The following is an 11,839-nucleotide window of genomic DNA, read 5'->3' on the forward strand; positions in this document are numbered from 1 at the left end:
TGTCTACTATAAACCATTTATAAAATATACAAGGCATCCACGCCGTTACTTTCAACCAATCGTACTGCCTGAATGGTATAGGATGTAAGATAATCAAGTAGCACAGTGCAAGATCATAACATTTAAGTATTTGTATTGTAACGTTTTCGCTAACCGGTGAGAGAAACTTTCTAACCAACCAAACCAACCAACAGACCAGACAGACACCAACAACAAACCAAAAGAAATAAACAGGAAATATGAAAGCTCAGAATTACTACTGCTGCCACTACTGCATACCGCATATCACACAAATATAGTTTCTAGGTCGGCAAAGTCTCCTTTTTATGTGGATGTGTAAAACGGATGATATTTTCATGTGTATTGTAATAAAGTATCAGATCAGTCTTTATAGTTTTATGTTCTGAATGTAAACACAAAGTCGCTTCAAATGTATAACAAGTTTTATTCACCAGACATAATATTAATAACAACAGGAACAAGAATGGACAGATATAAATCTCTTAAAGCAGCGATCAATAATTAACAATATTTCGTATAGATTAGACAAACAGAGAATTCTTTAAAACAGCTAGCCTACCCCAAAATCAACATTCAAGAAACACAGATTCTATCAGCAACTCTTCATATAAATACATGTAAAATACTACACAAATAAATAAGTCACAATTTTCCTAATACTCTATATGATAAAGATATATCAACAGCAATCCCGACTATTTAAAACAAACGGACACTATTACCGACTTTACGCACCTTTTTCCTATTTAAGGAGGCTCGCGGGTATAAGATTTTCAAAAAAAAATCAAACATTAATTTTCCTTTACAAATTTGATTAATTACCTTTAGTAGTTGCTACTTTATCTTATGGTACAAGAATTTTTCAAAAAAAATCAATACATATTGGCCCCAGGTGACTTTTAAAATTTAGATATCATTGAAAAGGCTCCAAATTATCTCCCTTTGGTGCAAAAATGCCATTTTTTGGCTCTAAAAATGAAATATCTTTTTTAACTCCTCGGTGACCTATATTTTTTATTGTTGTTTTCCAATAGGCTGTACATAAACTGAATAATTGTAAAATTTTACCAATTTCTGTAATTTAGTTCTTTTTTTTTTTTTCGATATTACCAATATTTCTCCTATTAGTTCAACAGAAAAAAAGGACATTAACAAAAATGTATGCTTTTTTCGAAAGCAGATTGTGAGCGTAAACGCACGGTGACCCCATTTTTTTATTTCATATTTCCATTAGGTATAAGATAAAGTTCATTTAAAGAAAAATATAGAGAAATCCTATATTAAATAAAAAAAAATGATTTAGACTCGCGAGCCCCCTTAAAGTTGAAATTCATTATCAAACTTTATTCTCAAAACTTATATGTAAGAAAACAAGAAAACTATTAAATGTCTGCATCCGTTAAAAAGAACTTGTTACAATAATCGAAATAAAGCTCTCTTCTAAATAAACTTTACATAAAATACTCTAACTTGTGTCCATAATTTGAAAAACATACAAAAATATAACTACAACATGTTCAGGACAGTCTACATATTATACGATTTCTAGGGTCACTATATTTATAATAATACTCGTGACTTTCGGTTACAGTGAAAGTAACGTACAATTAATCAAAAGCTGTCAGTAAGAAAACAGACGTTTTCTATCGTTCTGGAACATATAATATTAAAACGATTAAACAATATATAGGTAATAATGAAATAGAATACACACACATTTACTGCTTTAATAAAATAATACAAAGTACGTTTGGCAGAAATATAGAGAAAACTGTGTAGACAATATCAATAAAAATCTAGGCACTGCTATCTGTCAAAAACGTCACATTACCCCCTCCTTACAAAAAGAGATCGCCCCGACCGCGGGTTATACACCACCAAATACGGTAACTGTCGCTATTTTATTTAACATACATAATTGGTTACAAGTTATATATACATATAGTAGCTTACATTATGACAATATCCATAGATAATAAAACAACACTATTTGAGCTTTAAAGTTGTAATGGTTTCCAATATAAATTATATCCACACATTAACCCGTAATAATTTTAACAACCCATATACATGTAAACTACAATTGTCTTTCTTATTCCCTCCCTTGTTTTAAATTTAGTTTTACAATTCCGAACAATAAACAATAAGTATACATTAAGTCGAGAGTGGTTTCATGATAACATATCACTACTAGAGAGTCCACTAAATATCTTCTTCGTTGCCGGTCATCAGGATTATCTATGTAGACGAGATCTTGAAAGTTCTTGTGACTGACTAACATACATTAAACATGATGTACTAGTATACAAATAAAATATTACATGTACCTATACTGTTACACTTGCATATTTTCAAATTTGGATAAAGTTAATACTTGAACAATTATAATTTTATAATATGAACTATACTTAAAAGAAAAACATTTGAATTCTAAATTCTAAACTTTTATTTTAAAAAATACCATTTAAAAAAAACGTACTACCTATCGTTGCTATCTTACCAAATGTTACTAGATAATTGTAAGCTTGGCATACAACCAACACCAATCTCACACGTAAAGGTGAGCAAGATACAGACCAAACGGGAGACATGGCAGGAACTAAACAGGATACAGTCGGCACTAGAGATGACAGGAACTAAACAGGATACATACATGACAGGAACAAAACAAGATACAGTCGTCACGAGAGAAATGCAAGGAACTGAACAGGATACATAAATGACAGGAACTAAACAGGATACAGACGGAACATCGGCAAAATAACCAGTTTTATTTATTTCATCCTTGTGAGAGTAAATAGAACCTACATACTCGTAAACGGCTGCAAGCACATTGTTTTCTGTAAAACTTGCTAACTTATATATCAATAAGTCTTAGAGGAACAAAAACCTTTTTTTTTATTTAGCTATATAAAAATAGTACAAGCCAACAAGAGACCTTGTTCCATGAGAACGAGACAATTAATAAATGAATATGTCCCTTAAAAAGATTTAATTACAATCATGTTCAGAATCCGCTGGAACAAAAACATATTCAGCAACTCAGATTCTGCAAACTTACTGCCTTGCACTTTCGTAATTAGATTTAATTGACTTGCTGTCGATACGTAAAATTTCCCTTCACAAGTCTAAGCTTCATTTACGATTGGACAAAATAGTATAAAAATCTGGCAAATCTTAACATAACTTGAGAATCAATATCAGCCAGTCACCTCATCTTTTATAATTTAAAATCGATATCAAAAATAACTTCAGCCTTTCCCAGGGGCGGACAATACTGTCATCGGCCATTTTTCCACCGCCTTGTAAATTCAGGTCTATCTGTCTCAGGAATCTGATGAAATTTCCAAGAGTTAAAAACAGTTATAGTATAATCTGTATCGATCCCACAAGTAGGAGAATACTTGCCGCCCTAGCATATAAAAATAGAAAACATTATAAAATTTATTACTTTTCTTTAAAAAAAACATTGTTAAAGTTGTTATATTCATTAAAATGAGGAGGAGGTTCACAATTCGGCACTGATGTAAATTTCAATGCCACCAGCTGACAAAATCTGGTACCTGCCCCGTAGCCCCGCCGGCTCATGCAGAAGTCCGGTCGAAGTCTCACCCCTTTGATGCACAGGCCCAAGTACTCTCCCGGGTTACTGGAACTCCTCTGGGGACCCCTCAGCAGCATTAGCACAACCCTGATCTAAGTAGGGTCCAAAGATCAGTACTACTAATGTGGTGTAGGCCCTTGTTGTCCGATGCCGCCAGTGCGCAATTACTCCGCCCCTGCACCTGCCTAGGCTGTGAATGCGGATATAGAATATCCAGAGTCCGAACCATCTGTTTCTACCCTAAACTCCTCGCTCAGCATTTACATATCTGACGTAAGTCTGCATTGTCCCTTAATTGAATATCCCCTTAATCTCATGAGAGGGGTTGAGTTCCAGTCGTCCCTACCACCAGCACCGGTATTTCTTTAAAGCCGATGAGGTGTTCTGCTAGTCATCTCTCTACCGCACTGTCACTGCACTCTCACCAATTAAATCACAAAAATAAAAATAAAACAGCATATTTATAAAGGATCTTTTAATTCCACTTTGAAACTGTAGAATCCTGTCGACGACGCCAAATGTAACGTTTTCGCTAACCGGTGAGAGAACCTTTCTAACCAACCAAACCAACCAACAGACTAGACAGACACCAACAACAAACCAAAAGAAATAAACAGGAAATATGAACGCTTCAAATGTATAACAAGTTTTATTCACCAGACATAATATTAATAACAACAGGAACAAGAATGGACAGATATAATTCTCTTAAAGCAGCGATCAATAATTAACAATATTTCGTATAGATTAGACAAACAGAGAATTCTTTAAAACAGCTAGCCTACCCCAAAATCAACATTCAAGAAACACAGATTCTATCAGCAACTCTTCATATAAATACATGTAAAATACTACACAAATAAATAAGTCACAATTTTCCTAACACTATATATGATAAAGATATATCAACAGCAATCCCGACTATTTAAAACAAACGGACACTATTACCGACTTTACGTACCTTTTTCCTATTTAAAGTTGAAATTCATTATCAAACTTTATTCTCAAAACTTATATGTAAGAAAACAAGAAAACTATTAAATGTCTGCATCCGTTAAAAACTGGAAACTGGAACAATTAAATGAACTGTATAAATAATTATATTGCATAAATATTACAATATTCTGGAACTTAAAAGATATTAAAACTTCTGCCTTAGAAAGACAACTGTACCTTGAAATTTATGAGACAAGTAAAGAAAGCTGCTAGCCGGCGGTAGGGACAAGCTGGAACTGACGTAAAATACTATAAATCTTACGCTAGTGTTGTTATTTCGCGTGAGAAATATTCCAAATATGGGGAAAAATCAATGACCTAATAAGGAGACTTCCTTATAAGGTACATATCTTTGCACTACACGTCAGATCAAATGATGTCGATACAGCCCAATAACTACGAAAAGGTGCGCAACGTCGGTGCAAAAATAGTTCATAAGAACTTGTTTCAATAATCGAAATAAAGCTCTCTTCTAAATAAACTTCACATAAAATACCCTAACATGTGTCCATAATTTGAAAAACATACAAAAATATAACTACAACATGTTCAGGACAGTCTACATATTATACGATTCCTAGGGTCACTATAGAACAGAACAGAACATATTTTATTTCCAATTAAGGGCCCACAAGGGGCATACAGAGCATACATGAATAAGGAAAGAGAATATTAATTTGATAGATACATAGATACAAACATTATTTTACATACAGTAACAATACAATTACTAACTCATATTCACTTTAATAAATTTACCAACAGCATTAAGGACCTGATTGTCTTCACAGTTTAGTAAATAAATAAATTTATGCTGATCAGTGGCGGATGCAGGAATTTTCGAAAGGGGGGGTGCTAGCCCAGGGCAAAGGGGGGTGCAGGGGGGGGGGTGCAAAATTATCCCGATTCAAATGCATTGATCGGCCAAAATAAAGGGGGGGTGCGGACCCCCGGAACCCCCCCTCTGGATCCGCCACTGCTGATTATCCAGTATAGAAAAAATTGGAATTCTTTGGCAAACAAAGTCAAAGAGAGCATCTCTATCTGATTTAAAATTTTCACAGTTAGTTAAAAAATGGATTTCATCTTCAACACAGCCAGAGGAGCATTTTTTGCAAATTCTTTCATTTCGTGGAATATTTGAAATAATACTCGTGACTTCCGGTTACAGCGAAAGTGAAAGTAACGTACAATTAATCAAAAGCTGTCAGTAAGAAAACAGACGTTTTCTATCGTTCTGGAACATATAATATTAAAACGATTAAACAATATATAGGTAATAATGAAATAGAATACAGACACATTTACTGCTTTAATAAAATAATACAAAGTACGTTTGGCAGAAATATAGAAAACAATATCAATAAAAATCTAGGCACTGCTATCTGTCAAAAACGTCACAGTATGTTAAATTAAAACATATACGGAACTGTTGGAAAACGGATAAAATTTAGCGTAAAATTTGTTTGCAATTGGACATAAAGATCACAAGATTAACAAGTTAACATGAACAATGTGCTTCTTTTTGCGTGTGTGCGTAATGACTTTCGTTGCATTTCGTGAAGCCGACGTTGCTTTGCATTGCAAAGTTTTGCAGTAAAATCATTTGTTCGAATATCTCGATTATCTTGTAATCACAAAATGGATACATTTTGTACAAAATTTGAGTAGAGAAGACAAGAAAACACCAGAAGAAGAAATTTTTCAAGAATCGGGGATTACATTTCCGCAAAGTTGCAAAGACTGAGGGAAAATCGATGAAGCTACTAAGGAGTGAAATTATATGTCATAATTGAACTGAAAGGACGTGCATCTATTTGTAGTGCATTCCAAAACCACGAACAATAACTGGAATTAATAACACTAAAAATCAGCTGCACCCATAATTGCTGCTGAGGTGACTGTGATCCAGTTGTGTGTGTGTGTATTATTTTAATTTTCTTTAAATTTACAATTTGAAATTTTGTGTGTGACATATAATCAGTAAACATGATATGACGGCATCGCGTTCAATGTCTTCAATAGAAATTATTACAAAACTTTTCTATTCAACAGATTACATTAATATTTTAGAATCTTATTAGTATAACAAACAAACCTTAACGTATTTCTATATCTTTTATCAAGCCACAACCCAGATTTCATAATTCATCAGTTGACCATTTATTCAATTTTTCAACATGTCAAAGTACAGAATCTCAAATTGAATTAAACTTATTAAACATATTTTATATTTCTGTGGTTTAAAATTTCTTTAAACACGGGACATGCGGAACAAATATAATTTACTGATATAAACATTATTTTCACATTATTTTTTCAGAGATCACAAAGTCATTAACTTGCATTTTTTTTAATGAAAAATGTGCCCAAAAAACCTACCCACTACTCTTGGGTTTGTTACATGTCATGAGCTGAAAAGTATATTGTATAGTAAAATGCGAACTAATAACCCCATCTTAGTATCATATTTTATATGAATTTTATTCAAGGAATATATTAACTTAGTCGTATATTGCACAACCTTTTGGAATTTTTGTGTCCTCAATGCTCATCAACTTAGTACTTGTTTGACTTTATTACTTTTGTTTTATCTGAGCGTCACTGATGAGTCTATGTAGATGTAATACGCGTTTTGCGTATTAAATAAGCTTTGATAACTATTTAATAAAAATTAACCAAGATCTGACAAACAAGACTGATTTTTCCGGAGTTATTTCCCATATAAAATTTAAAAAAACAAGAGTTTTCTAAGTTTTTGATTTTTATAGGACTTTTTCTGATTCAATTAGTTTGAGGTTCAACCCCAACCTCCCAAAGTGTTGTAATAGCAAAACATAAAAAAAGAAATACATCGAACAAAAGCACAGTCTCGACGTGGCTTGTTTTACTTGTACATCCTAAAAAACCACCAAGTGCAGTTCTGCGACTACTCGCAGTTACTGATAGCTGGTCTGATAATTACTTTCTAAGGAAAAAAAGGATAAGACAATATGGAGATTCCGACGAGATTTTTAGGCGATTTGAATCATTTTAAGAAAACAAAATCAAAAGTTTTACAACCTTCCAGCATATTTAAGACAGAAAATAATATAAAACTGAACGCTTCAATTCTCATGTTCCAAATCAGACTGAACGCATTACTACAGAGGAAGAAACACACAATTTAGATAGCTTTGTTTTACAATTATGAGCATGATTCGACATACCTTTGTATGCTGTTTATTTTTACAACTGTAAATTATTTGGTTTGCAATCGATGTACATTCAGGCGGAGGAATATTTCAAAAAATTGTAAACCTTGCGGACTCATAGGCTTAAACAAGTGTCTCCAAAAATATGGATATTCACTGAATCGCAGTGGTTTGTGCAGCTATTTCAGTTTAACCTTGGTGTGATACAATCAGACGGGGACTTCAACAGACAGTCGATAGCAGGAGTGACGAATTTTTTTACGACAAAAGATAGGAATACACACAATACAAGGATACGTGAAAGACGTGTATAAATAGGCTGATGAAGGTGGCAGAAAAACGGGTCACTCGGGAAAAGTAATCTAATTTCTAATTTCTCACAGAAACCATTTATTGACAAGATGAAGTTATCCGTGGGTGTAACCAAAATTGTACAGAATTGTTTTGTGTTAGGCCAACATTTTGTATACTAGTATACTACTTTTTTTAACAAATTATGTTGAACAACCGGGTTAATATAAAGAATGAGAGAGAAAAAGAGAAAATAGTATTCAAAAATAAATGAATTATTCGCTAATACTTTTAGGTGATAGCTACAGCATTTATTCTTCCAAAAATTAAGAAGAAAATTAGTTCTACAAGTTACGTGACACACCCATTATAAGCTTAATCACTGACCCAATGTCACTTTTCCTCATGAATATTTAAAGAGTAGTTGCTATATTTATTATTCATGACGACCTCTAGGAACTGTACATGTCTTTGTTTCAACTGCAAACAACGAAGCGTGGATCAACTCGAGCTTATATAATTGTGAATAAATATTACTCCGCACAATTTGGGGCCTTTAGAAAGTGGGGTTTCCTCAATATTTACATCAATTAAATAACAAAAATATTTTGGTCATCAAAGCTCTTCCACTTTGTACACGTACTTGTTTGGCTTTCTTTACTATTTTGATCTGAGCTTCACTGGCGAGTCTACTGTAGACGAAACGCACTTACAACAATCGTATGTGCGTTTCTTCTTAGGTGACAGGCTAATAAGTTAATACATTGTAAAAGAGGGACGAAAGATACCAAAGGGACAGTAAAACTCATAAATCTAAAACAAACTGACAACGCCATGACTAAAACTGAAAAAGACAAACAGAAAAACAATAGTAAACATGACACAACATAGAAAACTAAAGAATAAACAACACAAACCCCACCAAAAACTAGGGGTGATCTCAGGTGCTCCAGAAGGGTAAGCAGATCCTACTCCACATGCGGCACCTGTCTTTTAACTTCTGAATATGTCCTGTACCAAGTGAGGAAAATTGTAGTTGTTATCTTATAGTTCGTTTGTGTGTGTGTGTTGCATTTTCGTTTAGTTTTTTGTTGCACCTCAGTGTTTCTGTTGTTTCGTAGTTTTCCTCAATTTTAGTTTGTAACCCGGATTTGTTTTCTCTCAATCGATTTATGACTTTCGAACACAGGTATACTACTGTTGCCTTTATGTGTCAAGTCAATACACCAGTATTGTCTATATATGTTCAAATATTATAAAAATGAACAAATACAAATGCTTTCATATTTTTGAATTATCATTTCATTTCTACATTTAACAAAAGTATGTTTATCGAAGAAAACATCAATTTGTCATGCATCTCCCATGATGACTGTGTTAGATAAATACAATTCCCACCTATGCATGTTTCAATTTGTTAAAGAAAATAATAATCAGATATGTTGCATTTTTGTTTTGTTTACTTAAGGCTATGATGGGTCACAGTACCTGCACAAATATGCTTTTCTTTTGTTGGTGTGAAAACCTGCCTAAGACTTGGTGGGATTAAGAGATGCTGTTGGCGTTTTATTGTTTCCATATAGAAAAAATGTAACCCAGAATTGATTTAAATTTGAAAAGCCCCACATCTTTAAATTTGTGAACCTTTCTTTCAGGTTACTACCGCAATAATGCTCTTCCGTGACAATTCCGACGAGCAGCTTATGAAAGAGCGACACAGTCAGATCGTACAAAAGAATCTGCGAAGATCAAGTAAAAGATTTCTGACGTACTTGAGCCTCCAGCAGACGTTAAGCAAATAAAACCTGACGACCAGAAAATATCCGAACCGCAGATGAAAATACCAGTTGTTGAATCAAACAATGAGGACAGCTATAACATTTTTTCCAAATGAGATGTGTATTTAGAATTTAAACTGTAAAAAGCTGATCATCAACAAGAGTGCATACTAATCTTTATTAAACCATTCGATTTCAGTGATTTTCTTGTAAATGATAATGCATGTTTTTTATGTTAAAACACAGAGTTCGTCAAGTCATTTAATTTTGGAGCATTTGAGTTTTATTGAATATAACTGTGAATTCTAGATTTTTGTTGGAGCGTGAATGAGTGGTCTTGTTTATTCGTTCGCTTGCAAGCACGCGTTGCTATTACAGTTTACCCAAATAGATAAGCTTTGATTTTGTCGTCCGCCAAATGTTAAGGACCAATTATATATGATATGTCCATTGTTCAACTACTAAATTGTCTATTCTTCTTACAAGCACACTTGGTACAATTAAAAACCTTATAATAAATGATTCAAATAAGGCCTTTGAAAATAGTGGAATAAATTACTTTTGGAGTGTCAGGAACTCGTTGGAAGTACTGGATAAATTGCATGCTTATATTGGTGATTTTAAATCTGTTCAAAGTTTTCATTTTTCTACCCTCTATACCACATTGCCTCGCATTCTCATTAAGAAAAAATTCACACACCTAATTAAATGGGCATTCAAAAAATCAAAATGTGAATATATATGTTCAAACTCTTTAAGGTCATTTTTTAGTAGCAATAAACAAAAAAAGTATGTTAATTTGGCATGCTTTGATACTATATATGCCCTTGAATTTTTACCAGATAACATTTCGCTCGTCCGTATATCGTCAGATTATCGGAATTCCAATGGGGACTAACTGTGCACCACTTATTGCGGACCTCTTTTTGTATTGTTATGAGTTACAATTTATGACAAAAATAAGCAAAGACCCATCAAAACAACATCTGATAAACAAATTTAATAATACTTTTAGATATTTGGATGATATTTTGGCTCTCAATAATGACGACTTCAGTATGTATATTTATGAAATTTATCCTGCTGAACTTACTTTAAATAAAGCTAATACTAACAATGACCACTGCCCTTTCCTCGATCTTGATATCTATATCACTAACGGAAAGCTGAATACTAAAATTTAGGATAAAAGGGATGATTTTTCATTTCCTATCGTTAATTATCCGTTTTTAGATGGTGACGTTCCCTTGTCACCATCTTACGGTGTTTATGTATCTCAACTTGTACGATTCGCTCGTGTATGTAACAATGTTTTAGATTTTAACGAGAGAAATTTATGTATACTGAAAAATTATTACACCAGGGTTTTCGATATCACAAACTAGTCAAAACATTTACTAAATTTTATCATCGGTATCAAGATATCATTCGTAAATATAGCTCAACATGCAGACTTCTTGTACGTTCAAGTATTTCACATCCAATATTTTATGGAAATATTCTTTATAAAGCACAAAGGTGTCAGTATTCACCTCAGAAACTTACAAAACCTTTGAATAGACTTATTAAGAAGGGATATGATTACGATACTGTTGTCATGTCATTAAAGATTGCATATTTTATCGTCAATATTGAGTCACTGATAAGGTCTTCGCGTCGGAACTAAACACATTTATTCTTAAAACAGTTGTTGGCATGACACGGGTTATGTTCTACTCATATATGTTATGAGGGTATGATACTAAACCCCTAACGGGAAGGATTGTGCCTGATGTTCATATGATGAAATCATAATCTTTCAGTCAGTTTAATTAAAGTCTGGAGCTGGCATGTCAGTTAACTGCTAGAAGTCTGTTGTTATTTATGTATTTTTGTCATTTGGTTTATTTTCTTTGGTTTCATCTTCTGACATCAGACTCGGACTTCTCTTGAACTGAATTTTAATGTGCGTATTG

The sequence above is a fragment of the Mytilus trossulus genome, chromosome 6 (genome assembly GCF_036588685.1).
Source record: "Mytilus trossulus isolate FHL-02 chromosome 6, PNRI_Mtr1.1.1.hap1, whole genome shotgun sequence".
Classification (NCBI taxonomy): Eukaryota; Metazoa; Mollusca; class Bivalvia; order Mytilida; family Mytilidae; genus Mytilus; species Mytilus trossulus.